Here is a 16,264-nt window from a genome sequence, read left to right on the forward strand (position 1 = left end):
TAGTCATTAACACCCCTAAGATCATCAGGGGCACTTTCTGTAAATTTAATGGGATCCCAGGCATGACTGTAATTTGACACCTAGGACTGACTACCTGCTTGAAGGTTTCTGAATTAGTGCATTACATCAGAGAGCAAAAGCAATACAGAACTGATCTTGTAGAGGCCCAAAGCCAAGCTGTGTACCTCTATCTGTTTTGTTACGTAAATTTTTTAGTATATTTTGGATTTCGAATTGGTGCAAATTGGATCTTTCATTCAGTATTTTTTCTTTTGTTCCCTCCGTCTTGTCCTTCACTGTTTTGGGTTTTTTTTTTTTGTCATTTGTTATACTTCAGGGGAAAAGCCATCCTCTCTACCCTGGTATTTATATATTTTTGCTTCTGAAGAGCCTCAAAAAGTGCCATCAAGCTTGGGAGCCTCCCCGATGACAACTGGGTGCTTTAGTGAGGTTAAGGTCCCTGGACTTAAGTCAGGTTTCAACTAATCCCTTTGCTGCGTCACAGCAGTGCCATGGGTGTTGTCCCCTAGAACCCCGAGGGTCATGATGTTTGTCACAGTAGATGCAGGGAGAGCAGCAGCAGCAGAGGTACTGAAGGGACCAGGTGAGCCCTCTGGCATTAGGGTGTGGACTCAGCCTGCCATCTACTGGCTGCCCGTCCCCTTCTCTTCTCTTTTTAAATGACAGCTGTTTCAGGAGTGACCACTGATGGGCCCTCCTCTTGCACTGGCTCCAGTCTCCCTGTGCCACCCCCATCACTGGGGCATCTTGGGGCCAATGCAGCCTCTGTCACAGCTTCACTGTAACACACAGATAAATCCCAGCAAAGATGTGAAACAGCACTTTAAAGAGACCCCAATCCCACAGTCCTGCTCCCAAATGCCTATAAATTCTTGAAACTGCCAACTCTGCTCAGCTGATCCTGAAACTGAGGCTTTGTGAGTCAACAGTGCAACACGGGGCAGCACAGCTCACAGCCCAGCTCACCAGCGAGCAGCAGCCCACAGTGCATGCGCCACCAGGCAGCAGAGCAGGGGAGCAGGTCAGAGCAAGAGAAGACAGACCCAGGGGTGGGGTCATGTCTGGACATGCTGCTCAGGGCACCAACTGTTATGGTCACCTGCAGAGGGGTGGTTCCTTTGTTGGGACTGATGCCAGGGTGGCACGCGAGTGCACGCGCGCGCGTGCGCACACACACACACACACACACAGTGTAGGACAAGGCTTAGGACTCACATAACAGAGGTCTGAGGGGAGGGCAGGGCCACCTCTCCAGCAGCTCTGACAGGGCTCAGAAAGCAAGGAATGGAGCCTGGCCTGGGGGTGGGGCCGGGGCAAGAGCTCTGCACACAGGCAGGGCTGGGGTGGTGGGAATCTCCTGCCTGCTCTAAAGGAGAGAGCACCCAGGCTTCCTCCTCAGCTTGTCCAGGTGGGGGCACAAGGGGAAGAGGGTGGGTGGGGCTTAAGCTGTGAGCAGTCACCCAAAATGTGGAGCCCAACTGTTCATTAAAAGGACAAAAATGGGTAAAAATATATGAATTTGCAGTTGCTTGTTTTTATATAAAGAAACACTAACAGAAAGCTCAAAAAATCATCAAAACTGTGTACTTGGGGTGACTTGAGTAACAGTGCTGGAGGGGACCAGGATATGTTGGCCATGAGTCATAAGTCAGACTTTGCTGTGTTACAGAATTATTTTTAAAAAACAGAGAAACTGATATGTACTATATTTTATTATTTAACAGTCTTTTTTTTTTTTAACTTTTGTACATAGGAAACCATTCTAGCAGATTTAGTTCCTTTAAACACTAACAGTTACAAAAGTGCAAACCACAGAATGAAAATTTTTAAATCTTTCTACCTAAAAGGACCTGCAGCATCCTAGTCTGTCCTCCCCCTGTAGCTCACACTGGGGTATTTTCAGGAATAAGTAGCATATTATAAGGCAATAGGGGTCTGAGTTTAGCTGCTTCCATATAGTAGGATTTTCAAAGATTGACATAAGCTTTCAGAAGTTTCCTTCACATCAATTAACATAGGAATTTAACTGCTTTAGCCTTTTAAATTTCTCTGTTCTCTAGGGATATACACATACAAAAACTGATCTAAAAATGAAATATTTACCTGAGAACTTCACATCTTGAGGTTCTCTGGCTTAAATGGAACAAAAATTCTATTTGGTTCCACAATTTTTTACTCTCCTCACAGCCTCTCTCTCCATCTACTTACAGTCTCAGGGCCCAAGTGCTAAGGGAAACGAGAGCCAAAGGGCTGCACTAGTCCATCAATAAAGGAATCCAAAGCAAAGAAACACAAACACTGGAATCAGCTCAGATGAGCAGCCTGCTTCCCACAGGACAGAAGGAAAGCCACAGTCAGAAGGTTCCATGTTCCTGACTCTCCTGGTGGAGACAGAGCCCTGGAGGGGGTCAGTCCCTGGAGAAGGAGGGGAGGGCACCTGAGCAGCCACAGGAAGGAGCTCTGGGAGCCCCACACACCCTCCTCTCCCCAGGGAACAGTGCACATGCTCCCTCTCTCAGGCTCCATTCTCACAGTGAGGAAACTCAGCTGCATTCAGTTTAAGGTTCTGACCCAAATGGACCCCAGATTATCAGGCCCTAATCCAGGACACGAAACTCCTGACTCTCACAGACTTTCTCCGTGTAAACAAATTACTCTCTGAGTGCACCTACACTGTGGATGCAAAACTCCAACTTATTTCTAGAAGGAGGCCCAGGGAAACCACAGTTATAATCTCAGAAAGGGCGTCACTCCCCACCCCATGAGCACGTGCACCCCCAGCTTTCCAGGGCTCTGCAGCTCCTCTCAGGATAAAGGCTCCTCCCATGGGGGTGTGAGCAGTAGGACACCTGCAGGGGGAGGCCCCCCAGGAAGGACAATGGGCTTCAAGTCCTTCCCTCTGCAGGCCCAAGGGGGCATTAGCTTAGTGACAGTGTCTTCAGGCGTCTGCCCTCACTGGAGTTTTTTTGGACCAGCATTGATACCTTAAATGAAATAAATCCAGTGTTTGAACAATTGCACTAAAACACTCACACCAGTCTTTATGTGGAAATGAGGGAAGAAAATTGTATGGCATTTTGCTGGCTCAACAAGGAACCTCACAGGAATGTACTGCATTCCAGGAGAAAAGATATTGATTGATTATTTCCATGACAAGAAATTGTTGTATAAACTATTACTCATACTTGAGCACTTCAGATCTGCCAGACTAAGCCCTGGAAATCCATTTGAACTCCCCCAAAATAAAAGAACAGACCTCAGAATATTAGCAACATGCATGGGGAGGAAAAAAGAACAACAGTTATTAAATCATACAATGAACTAGTGGAATGTTTTATTTTCTCTGAAATTCACCTCTTTCTTCCCTCTTTGGAAACATTTTATATTTTCTTTCAAGCTGTATTGATTAAATAAATTTTCATTCATTGAAAAACTGACACTAAAATAAAGTGAATACATCTTTTCAAGCTGACAACCCCAGGGAGGGGCAGTGCTGACAGGACAGATCACGAGGAGTTTGCCCAGAGGAACCTCCAACCAAAGGACTTAGGATTGAATGTCTGTGCCCAGGACACAGCCTGGGAGGAGAGGCGGAAGGAGTTCACACAATGCGCTTCTAGGTAGCTGTTTACTACTTTTTTCTCATGTAAAACATCTGATACCAACCCTGATGTCAGTTTCCCTACATTGAACCCAGCATATATGGGGTTAAAACCAAAACACTCATTCCCTGCTTACTCCCTGACTTCCTGGCTCCAGAATCCACTATCCTCCATGGAGACAGACACGGCGAAGGACAAGCACCTGGATTCATTTATCTCCTCCCTGCAAGGAGCTACAGGCTGGTGGGAAAGCTGTTGACCAGCAAGGTCACGGGCTCCCTCCTCTCTGCAAGCGTCTCAAGGCCAAAGACAGGCTGGTGGGAAAGCTCCGACCAGCAAGGCGATATGGTCCACCTCCCCTACCTAAAGCCCCAAATAAAAACCCTTCCTTTTAGCTTTTCAGGGAGTTTGGGATTTCAGCATTAGCTGCCCTCTCTCCTTGCTTAGCACTGTGCAAAAATAAAATTCCTACTTCCACCACACCCGGTGTCAGAGACTGGCTTGCTGCCAACGGGTGAGCGAACTCACTTCAGGTTCGGTAACACATCCACAAACAAGAAATAAACCCTTTTAAAAGGGCCACCCATTGACTATGAAAAAATAATAAACAATTAAAATTTTGGGTCTGTTTGTAGTCGGTTATGATGCTGTGACTTGGAGACATGAAGCTGGCGTTGGGGAACGTGAGGAGGATCTGGAAATTTAGGGATTTATTGTCAGTCCTGGAACAGCTGGGGGACAGGGTCGTGGATTTGAGACGCTGCTCCCCAAACATTTAGGAAACTCAGGAGAAAACAGGTCCCCCCTGGGGAGAAAGGAGGCCCTGGGGACCCCACAGACCGCAGCCCCTCCGCGCATGGACCCCGGAGCCCGAGGCCCGACTGTCCTGCGGGCCCTCCCGCGGGACCCGCACCGTCTGGGACACACGGGGCTGCGGCCGCACAGCGGCCCAGACACGCTCCGGCCCAAGTCGCCGAGCGCAGGGAACACAGGACGCCCCGGGCCCGGCTGCCGGCCCCGGCCCCACGCTGCGGCCGGAGGGGCCTGAGGGCCGAGCGGCGCCACCGCGGACTCGGGGCCGCAGAGCCCGGAGGGGACCGCGGGAGGCCGGGCCCGCCCCGCCGCTTCCCACCAGCCCCTCCTCCCGCGTCCTCACCCCGGCGCTGAACTCTCACCATTGCTGAGGCTCCTGGGTCCCCCGGCGTCCTCCCTACTACTCGGTACAGGTCACGGCGCTACAGAGTCGGCAGCAGAGCCACGCGACGCCTTTAAGGTCTGGTGACCCCTGACACAAAGAATTGTAGAGAGACAGGAAGTCGGACGTGATTGTGGAGCGTCGCCCCGCCCACCTTCCCTGGCGCTGACCCTGATTGGACAGTTTGAAAGGCCCCTGGTCCTGAGTGGCAGCGGGATGGAGATTACTTCTCTGAGCCAACCCAGAGCTGGAAATTGTCCTCTCTGGGGACGTTTCCACTGAAATGAGTTGCTGCGAGCCCACTCGGAGAACTGTGACTCTTCTTTGCAAACACAATTAAAATCACCCCCCCCCACATGTAATAATTAGTCTGTCTCCACTCTGATCTTTGATCTTCCACCCAGCGCTTCCCCACCTCCACTCAGAACGTAGTTTACAAAATCCCACGGCCTCCCAAGCCCTTAGCCCTGGTGGGAAGTTGGAACCCGCGTCCCTAGCTGGGCGCAAGGCCTCTTCTCAGTCTAACCACAAGGTATGAGATGTGTTCATTCAGTTCTCAGGTGTACGTTTTATGCTGGAGGGAAATTTGTTTGAGATCATTTTTTGAATGTATCCTGAGAGAACTTTGAACTGTAAAAGTCTATAATATCCCTAAGGAAATTCAATTCCTATTTGGACTGATATAACAAAAAAACAAGAAAAGGTTATGTCAATGTGGGATGTACCTGGAAAGTATTCATGTGCTTAAGAGATTGGAATGCAAAACTCATTTGCATTGCAAAACCGTTATTGCGTGTATCCACTTATTTAAACAGTTGTGGGTTGTTGTGTTTTTTTTTGAAATACAATACACTTACTATGCAACGGAGCCCTTTAATGTGTACAACTCACTGGTTTTCAGTATATTCACAGATAGTCTAGTTAACGTCCATCACCATGAGTTATACATTTTTTTTCTTGTGTTGAGAACATTTAAGATCTAGTCTCTTAGCAAATTTTAAATATACAATTCAAAATTATTAACTCTAGTTACCAGGCTGTACATTACATCCTCATGACTTATTTATATCATGAAGTGTGTACCTTTTGATCACCTTCTGTATTTATTCCATCGAAGTTACGTCTTATCCCTATTTAAGTGTATAGTTCATAGTGTGAAGTACACTGACATTGTGAAACCAATCTCCAGAACTCTTCATCCTGCAAAACTGCACCTCTCTGTGTATTAAACAACAATGCCCACTTGCCCTTTCCCCTGTGGGAGACTGGAATTGGCCACTCCAAGATATGTCTCTTTGGCATGAGGATTATTTTGGGCTGGTTACTTTTAAAAACTGCAGACATGAGAGGAACTCTGAAAAGTAGAAGTCATCCTTTGTTAAGAGATATTTACATTGTAAAGGAAATCTCCATCTGTAAAGGTGTCTCCCTCTCTGTACCAGGAAGAAGGGCAGATGACCTTATCTCTAGAAACTCTTATCAATGTGGAAGGCAAGGACTTAAATCTGCATAATAACCTTACACTTCTTTACTGTACTTTTCTGATGATCTTCCATAACTGACTCCCCCCACCTCCAGCATCCTCCTTTGTCTTTAGCTGAGGATCACATTTAAGGTGAAAGCTTCAGCCATTTTGGTGAGTTGCTCAGCTTGCCTGAGTCTCTCCCATGTATATGTTATAAAGCTTTGTTTAATTTTCTCCTGTTATTCTGTCTCATGTGAATTTAATCTGTTGTCCAGCCAGAAGGACCTAGAGTGGGTAGAGGAAGTGTCTTCCTCCCCTACACCCCCAGGCCCTGACAACCACCATCCTGCTGTCTCTATGAATTTGACTACTCTAGATACATCATATCAGTGGAATCATCATACAGTTTTTGCCCTTTTTTTGACTGCCTCGTGTCACTTAGCATCATGTCCACAAGGTTCACCCATGTCGTAGCAACTGTCAGAATTTCATTTCTTTTTTAAGCTGAGTAATATTCTGTTCTATGTGTATACACATTTTGTTTATCCATTCACCCACTGGTGAACACTTGGGTTGCTTCCACTTTTTGGCTACTGTGAATAATGTGCCTATGAACACAGTGTACAAATATCTGTTTGAGTCCATGTTTTCAATTCTTTTGGGTATATACTCAGAAATGGAAATGCTGGATCAGATGGTAACATTCTCCATAATATTTGAAAAAATGCCATACCATTTTCCACAACAGGGCATGATTTTACATTCCTGTTACCGAAACTAAAGTGGGTTCACCTCCTGGTAAGTTAAATAACTCTCTCCACCAGAAGTAGTTGTCTCAAAGTAAAGTGTATTTGCAGCAAATAGGAGACCATGTGGAATCATTTCCAAAGTCACGGCAACTCTGAAGTAAGGGAAGCAGGGACCTTTTATTTCTGATGGGGAATGAATATTCAAAAGGAAGAGGTGGGTATTCACTTGCACAGGTTCAGTTGGAAACCATGCTTCCATATACACTGCAGGTTACAGTAATAAGGCGTGAGCTCCTCCTGGGGAGATCTTAGCATTAAAAATAAGATCATAGGTGTAGCTCTTGTAGTGAGGCTGGGTCTGGTCCAGGGTGGTTGATGATTGCATCTCATTAATATACCAAAAGGGGAAAATACAATTTGGAAAAACAGTTAAATGCTTCCAAACCCAGCCTTGAGTTCCTCAGAGCAACTAGTCAGTGACAGTCTCTCTCTTTCTGGGTTTTTTTTTTTTTTTTACTCTAATTGGCTTATTTATTTATTCACTGACTGGCTGGATTTCAGTCTATGTCCCCAACACAGAGGGGAACCTCTGACACAGCTCCTAGAAGGGCACATGGCTTTGGGAAAGCCTGCCCTCCTGGGCCAGCGATATTGGGAGGGCCCTCGTTCTCCTTCAGGAACAACAGCTGGTGGGTAAACTCCACTAACTGCTGGCTGATTGCTCTATTGTTTTCACCAACTTCCTGGGGTGCACAGATTGCTCTAACAATCAATTCAGTAAAAGTCTGGCCTCTTTATAGAAATTTTTTCTGAAGTCTCTAGGTGATATTTGTTCTGAGGCTGTAAGTCTCCTCTCAGCAGTCTAATTTCCTGGTTTTTTATTTTCAGAGAAATAGTCGGCCTACACTCTAAACTGTATCTTCAATAAATATATGAATCCACTGCTAATTGCCTTTTACCACTTTCTTCAGAGTGTCCTTTGACTTGAACTTCTCATGATCTTGGGCCAACAAAGTTAATTCTTTGGAAAGTGACTAAGAGCTTTGTGTTCGATGGCTCAATTTGCACCCATGTTCAGGAAAATCTCTGTCAGAAACCTAGAGCTGTTTTGAGGACAATGGGAAGCCTCTGAATGACAATCCCATTTGAGGAGCTGAGGGCTCAGTGCAGTAGAGACAGCAGCCAGAGGTGCTCTCAATTGTGTTTCCTGCCTCCTCCCAAATGACTTATGTTACACTCACCTCATGACGTGGAACAAGGGTGAACGGCACCCAAGTACTGTCAGGACACCACGCCAAAGGCATCACCTCAGTTCCACGGTAGGGAGTGAAACAATGGTGTCCCCACTTTTCAAGCACACTCCCCCAGCACTTATTTACCCTCCACAACAAGTAGCTGGGCACAAGGTTAGAAATGCTGATGTCCTGTTCTTCTTGGGAAGGTAGCCCTGTTAGTGGGAGCGGGGGTGACAGGGTGCCCCGTGTTGTAGACGGCAGGGGTCTGGAGTGGAGTCTCCACCAATGGGAGCTGGAGGAGGTAGGCAAGCAGTGTTCTTGGTTCCAATACCACAGACTGTCATGGTTTTTACAAAACTTCATAGATTTTCTTGAATAAAGTTAATTTCTTGTTTGATTTAGGACCATTTCCAGTGCCTTTAAATGTTTATTAAAGTAATTTTCACCAGTCTTACTAGGGAGTAGGTCAGCAGAGCTCCTCCCATGGCTATACCACCCTAATACATTTAGAGTGAAGCCCATTCCTCTCAATACTCACCAGTGTGAAATGCGATGGAAGAAGTTCCAATGTCACTTGTTATTTTATATGAGAACAGAACAGGATATTTATTTTTTATGGCTTTCAAAAAGAGATTGAGGGCCGGCCCCGTGGCTCAGTGGTTAAGTTCGCATACTCTGTTCTGCGGCCCAGGGTTTCACTTGTTCAGATCACGGGCACGGACCTAGCACTGCTCATCAGGCCATGCTGAGATGGCGTCCCACATAGCACAACCAGAGGCACACATAACTAAAATATACAACTATGTATGGAGGGCTTTGGGGAGAAGAAGAAGAAAAAAGAAGACTGGCAACAGATAGCTCAGGTGCCACTCTTTTAAAAAAAAAAGGTATTGAACACGTCATAAAAATTGCTGTTTAGAAAATTACACAAACAAAATGGCTTCCCATTTAAAATGAATCACGTGTTCAATTTATAACATTTTAAAAATAAAATTTGGTATTAGTCAGGGTTCTCCAGGGAAACATAACCAACATGATGTGTGTGTCTGTGTATACATATATATCATTTGTCCTTCTCTCGTTTTAAGAAAGAGACTCATGTGAATATAAATAATTGATTAAATAAAAAATCTGGAATCTTGATGAGTAAGCCAGGAACCCAGGAGAAGAACTGTAGTTCAAGTGCAAATGCAGCTTCCTGGCAGAATTCCTTCCTGTTCAGGGAAGGGCAGTCTGTGTTCTATTAAGAACTAGAACTGATTGGACGAGGCGCATCCATGGTGAGGGCTGACTTACTCAAACCCCACCCATTGAAATGGTAATCTCCAGAAAAAGAGAAAACCCTGCACAGAAACATCCAGTAGAATGTTAATATCTGGGCACTGTGGTCGAGCCAAGTTGACACAGAGCTGTTGGCTTGCAGTTTTCTTTTCTTCTAGTGTCTTTGTCTGGCTTTGCTATCAGGGAGATGCTGGCCTCTAAAATGATTTTGGAAGAATTTCTTCTACTTCCAGTTTTTGGAAGAGTTTAACAAGGATTGGTATTAATTCTTTAACTTTGTTGTTATTTGGTATTGATCTGTTCAGGCTTCCTAATGTTTAACTCTTTCTTGGTAGATTGCATATTTAAGGAATTTATCAACTTCTATGTTATCCAACTTGTTTGCATATAAATGTTCATAATAGTCATTTTTCATCCTTTTTGAGGCATCTGTTGTAATATGTCCTCCTTCATTTCTGATTTTATGTACTTGAGTCTTCTCTGCTCATTTTTAGTCCACCTAAGGGCTTGCTGATTTTGTTTCTTTATTCAAAAACTGAAACTATTCCTTTTCTGTTGTTTATTTTTACTTTAATATTTATTATTTGCTAACTTTAGCTAATTTCGGGTGTACTTTTCTGTTCCTTTTCAGTTCCTTGAGGTGTAAATTTAGGTTGTTAACTTGATATGTTTTTTCTTAATACAGGTGTTTTTCACTATAAACTTGTCTTTTACTACTCCTTATGCTGCATCCCACCAGTTTTAATTTGTCTTTTCATATTTGTTTGTCTGGAGATACCTTTTAAATTTCCTTTTGCTTGCTTAGGCAGCACATATACTAAATTCCTCATTGATTTTCTCTTTGACTCAATGGTTTGTCCAAGAGTGTTATTTAATTTGCACAGGTGTGTGAATTTTCCCAATAAGATTTGAGGTTCTTTATTAAAGTTCACTCCTGAGGTTTGTTGACTGAGTAATGACACATCTCATTTAAATGAATTTGAGTTGAATATTAAAAAGCCATGTGAAAAACACAAGGAACAAAGATGACAAAGCCTCAAAAACACATTTGAATGTAATCATTCCAAAGTGTTGGAGAGATCCAAGAAAGCGTGTCAGTGTGGTTCCAGAACGCTGTTCAAATATTCTAGTAATGTCATTGTTCACTCTAATTTGTTGGCTCATTTGTTGTGTTCTTGGAGGCCCCCTGCCAGTGCAGCCTGCCCACATGCAGCGAGCAGCCCTTTTAGGGGACAGAGCTCTCCCTGGCTGGTTAATAAGTAGTCAAACCCAAGGAGTCAGCAGCTACCACGGCTGCCAGGGGGTTTTCCTTCAGGGAAACATCTCAAACACTAGCCGTATGCTGCAGGTATTCTGAGTGTTTGGGACATTTCTTGATTGGCATTAATGATGATGTTGAATGACATCATGTGTGCCCAGGTCAGTAGCAGTCACACCTGTGACAATGAACACATGTGTGCAAATGGTAGGAAAACAGCACATTTATGTGGATGGACTTGAGGAGTTTTGAAGGCAGGTGTCCAAGAGGAAATATTACCACACAGGGCACACAGAATACTGGTGACGTGAGGAGGAAGACCAGGAGTGGGATATGAGTGGTGGCCAGGGGACACGATTACAGTGAACCAAAGACCTGCAGGACTGACCGTTCTGACAGACATGTCTAGTATAGAAAGGCCTATATTTATAAGGTGCCAGTGAGCCTGGTGATCAGGACAAAATAAGCCCCAAAGACTGGGGATTGAGTCTAACTAATGACTCAAACAGCAGGAACAGCCATTTAGAAGAAAGGAAGTTTTGTCTAAGCAAGCCATTAATCCCAACAGGGCTGCAGCCTGAGTCATGAGAGAGGTACAAGATCCAGTGAACACCTTTTTAAAGGGCCCAGCATTTTATACTTTGAGACATTAGTTGATAATATCAATAATTTCTAGAGCATCTTGGTGAGTCCTTGATTCTGGCTTCAGGAGGATCATGTATGACAGGAGGAGTACTTTGTCTATAAAAGGTCCTACCGTGGTCTGAGCGTAGCAAGCAGCCCAGCAGAGGGGTTGAGCAGCCCGACAAAGTCCATCTGCCATCAGCTGTAGGGTCCCTTTCCTCTGCCTGGACTTAATGTGCGTGGATTCTATTACCTGTGACACATGTTTTTCACATCAGGTGCGTTAGTAACGAGTTATCCATGGGCAGGGAGGGGAGTGCCCTGAACTCTGCCTAGGCCTTTAGGTTAGAGGCCTCTCAATGGTTTCATATCACAGGGGCCCATGGGCCAAGATTAATGCCATCAGGTCTGAGGTGTCAGTATGTGTCTCAGAAATTCGAGTCCATTTATCCCCCTGGAGACTGAGGTTTCATATGTGCAGCGTAAGGAGTGACCTGACTTGTACTTGGGTGTGTGAGGTAGGTATCCCAGAGTTCTTTCAGGCAGAGGGGCAACCTTGGCTAAGGAGATGTTGCTCTTGGTGGGAGGGGACAGCTAGATCACTGGCAGTGGCCAAAGGATCTGTAACAATGCAGATGAGGTTGATTCTTCCCCAAGCAATTCTCTGTTGCTGGTGCAATTAGCTGGAGTTTGACTCATCAATCTGACCCACTCTGTGATCAGGGCTGGCCTGTTTGATCTGGGGGAAGAACACAGCAACGCTGCAGTGGATCCAGTGGATCCTATCAGGTGTGGTGGTGCACACTGTGCATAAAGTATATGAACTCCGTGGTCATTCATGTGCCCCCAAGTCACTCATGAAGTGACCAATGTGTCTAAAAGGAGGCCACCTCCTCCAGAATGAATTAGATCAATCAGAGAAGAGGGCAACACTTTCTCTTGTAGAGGAGATATGTAGATATTCTATTCTGTAAGTACGCATATCTCTTTAATGTGAAGGCCTCTGGTTAACAAGCCTGAGGGGTCCTGCATTCATGACCCAAGGCAAATGGGAAGCTGGCTATGGAGGATCAACTCAGGCCCTGGGAGGGCCTCCACTTATAAAAAGACTGTCAGTTGCCAGCAGCGGCTTCTCTAATTGCGTGCAGCACTGGATATGCATAATGGGAGGCTGCTAAAGCCTTTATGGTGAAGGGGTGCATGAAGGGAGACACTGCTGGAAGGAATGCTATTTCAAAAACTTCCAGAGCCATTTGTAGCCCAATTCAAAGTCAGTCAACTTTCAAGTGTTGTCTGAATAAGTAAGCAAGCAGATCTGATAATATGCAATGTTTGTGGTCACTGTGCCCAGGCCATGGATTCTACCACTGCTTGTGTCACCCTCCAAGCTCACAGCCCCCTCTTGCTGCCTCAGAGAAATTTTCCAGGGGGAACATGTGTGGATTCCTAAAGATGTTTTCTAGTAAGCAGGCACAGAGCAGGCTTGAGTTGGGAAATGAGGAGCTGGAAATGGTCTATGGATGGCTGTGAAAAGATCTGATGCTGATGCACATGAATGAGGATGTCCCAGGCAGATCCCAATTGGGATACACTTTTATGCTTTAGACCATAGTATTTCCAAAGACCTGTCCATGAACCTGAATTCAACTCAAAGAGAGAGTCTGGGAGCCCTCTCACTTCACTCCTGTTATGAGTATGAGCTGAGGGCAGGTGCAGCCCTAGGGGGCGTTTTATTCAATTAAGACAGGGTCCTTCTTGCCTAGTCCTGCAATATTCCTAAGAAGGATCCCACAGTGGTGGAAAGAAGTGTTGAAAACATAAAAATCAAGGATCAGGAGAGCTTAACATTCTCCTAGCATAGGAAACTGATTCTCTTACTCACTTTCCATTAATTATATAAATATATAATACGTTAGGTATACTTATAAATTTTCACAAATACTGCCATCAAAAGATGGAAAACATGCCATCACCAAGGAGAACACTCTCATGGTGCCCATTTGAATGAAATCTTTCCCATATGTAAATTAACACACACACACACACAAAAAAAAAAAAAAAAGGAAAAGACTAGGGCTTTCTTTTGCTCTTTATCAAACCTTGTAGCTGTTTACTGGTCTTTCTCACTTTTCCATAACATGTGGTGTACGTCTAGGCATATGGAAATGAAACCTGTGATCAGCTAAATGGGTGACAGGGCTTTGAAGATCATTGAAACTAAAAACTTCCAGCTACTCCTTGGATAAAAAGACACGATTTCCCATTCATCCTTTTGTATTCAATTAGGATGTTACTCAGAATGACACCCTCCCTCTGCAGCTCACTCAATTGTTCCTTGGCTGGTTGCCTCTCAACACCCAAAGCTCTTTGTGCTGTTTCCACTGGGGGATCACAGCCGACTCACAGAGATGTCACTCTACTCATAGAACTCACTCAGGATGAGCTAGAACAGGGCAGGTGAAGGCAACTGTCTCTCTAAGTGGGAGGAACTCCATGGTTTACTGGGGTGCATGTTGCACACTCCAGTCTGTAGAGCAGCAAAATGGAAATGTCAAAGACTATAACACTTTTAATATTTAAAGGTAAATAAAAATCCTCTCAAATGACATTAAAAACAAAAAGACACAACAAATATTTATGGCTTAAATCAACAGGAAGTCTCCAGTCCCAGATAACAATGACATCCTTGCTCACTCCTACCCTCATAGAAAAGATATAAACACACCTCAGCCTCCCTATTAATTCACACTGTTTTTTACTTTTCCTCAAAGCCCTTATTTCCATTTTAGCAGACAAAGCTTTACCATTTGTTAATCTCTCTTTTCCCACAAACATTTAAGCACCAGGACTGCAAGAACTAGTACATTTCAAGCACTGTATCCAAACCCTACCATGCCATATTTCTGCTACATTGGGTAACCTGACTCTATAATGGATGGCACATGAGGGATGCTGAAACATTAGCATCAAGAGCACAGACTCTGAGAAAGGAAGGGTGGATTGGCACAGTAGTCCTGTCTCTCTCCCTTGCTGGGTTTGCATTGTCTCACAATTTAGCTAATACCAAAGGTCTCAGCTGAGCCACAAAGGAGATAGTAAAAACATTAGGTAGTATACTAAGAAGTGAATTTACATGTTTTAACTGAGGTACTTCATAGTAAACAGTGTCTAATACACCACAGGAAATACATCAGTGTTTTGACTGTAAGTAGGAAAAGCAAAGGACCAGGAGCTGGCTGCGTCCACTGCAAGGCCAAGTCTTACCCTGCTGAACAGAACAATATCACACACATCATTTTTCAAAGGTAGACAGTTACCAAGACAAAAGTATTTTGTAGCTGTACCAGTAAAAACGGTAAAAGATAAAATTCCACAGAAATGACTAATACTCCCTTCTTACTAAAACAAATGACTGGAACTTCTTATAAGTCAACTTTAGCTCCACTATGAATAATAATCAAATCAACAAACACAGGTCAAAATCGTGCAAGAAGTCCTTCTGAGCACCCTGTTACTGTTATAGCTCACCATCCTCTATGGTCTGCTGTCATTCTTACTAGAATTCATCACACCCTCTCTCTGAATACAGGAGCAATCCTGCAGGTCACTGGCAAGAAGGCACTGAAAAAACCATGATAGTTAAGTTTTGTGTTAAGAATGAATGAGAAATTAGTTTCATGACAAAAATCGTAACTATAAAAGAATAAAAAATACAGTTTGAGGAAAAAATACTTGAGGGGCAGCCTGATGGCGTAGCAGTTAAGTTCGCGTGCTTCACTCCAGCAGTTCGCCGGTTCAGATCCTGGGTCCGGACAGACAGCACTGCTTATTGGGCCGTGCTGTGGCAGGTGTCCCACATATAAAGAAGAGGATGATGGGCACGGATGTTGGCTAAGGGCCAGTCTTCCTCAGCAAAAAAAGGAGGATTGCTGGCAGATGTTAGCTCAGGGCTAATATTCCTCAATAAATAAATAATGGAAAAATACTTTAATTTCTATACTCATGATAAAACTGACTCATAATGTGTAATGATTAAATGAAGAAAATTGCCAAGTATATCTGAATATCCATAATTAACATAGATTTTAATATAATCTGAGGAAATGAACACAATATTTATTAGCATACAATGGGTTAGAACAGTTGATAAAATATATCAATGAAACTACTATAGGAGCGTTTATTTCATAAGGAAATGCATGTAGTTTAATGACATACAATCAAATATTATTGGAAGCATATTGAGGGAAAACATTCAGTGCCAAGTAACAGGAAACACACACAGTCTTCTGACATGAGAAAGGAGATTATTCTCACATGGAAGAACTGCGTGAAGGCAGCCGCTGCACAAGGCAGCAGAGAAACAAACTCCCATGTCCTTCTTTTGATGCCCCATTGTAGATGCCACAGTGAATCAGAAGACGTGCTCACTAGCACTATGAACAGTATAAGCTGTTTCCTATAAAATTAGAACTTTTACAGATATCTAAAAAGATCTCTAAAAAAGAGAGCAATCAGAGAATACTCCCAGCTGCAGAAGTTTGTACTGGTTTCCTGGTGGACACAAAAGACCTGACAGAAAAACCTTAACTCTAATGGATCTTTGATATGAAACTTGTGAAACCATCAGTGGAAAATACACCCCTAAGAAAATGGAAATGAAACAGTCGGTGGTGGTTTTCAAGATACTTTGTCTAGAAGGGCAAAGAACCCAGAAAATGGGACGGAAGATGGTGTCCTTGAAGCTCCTATGTAACTGTGTCTCTCCTTATATGGTGGCTCTAGAATCGGCCTAAGGCCTTGAGTGCTTCTGCCTTCCAAATCTCATGCAAGT

At 44.1% G+C, this 16,264-nt stretch overlaps 1 protein-coding gene across 1 annotated transcript in view; it reads right to left on the reverse strand.

Annotated features, from left to right (window-relative positions):
- The window catches only part of LOC103542999 (zinc finger protein 709-like), a 161,142-nt gene that overhangs the window by 115,181 nt on the left and 29,697 nt on the right, over nt 1–16,264 (reverse strand). The window lies entirely within an intron of this gene.

Source organism: Equus przewalskii, chromosome 6 (genome assembly GCF_037783145.1).
Source record: "Equus przewalskii isolate Varuska chromosome 6, EquPr2, whole genome shotgun sequence".
In the NCBI taxonomy this organism is placed as follows: Eukaryota; Metazoa; Chordata; class Mammalia; order Perissodactyla; family Equidae; genus Equus; species Equus przewalskii.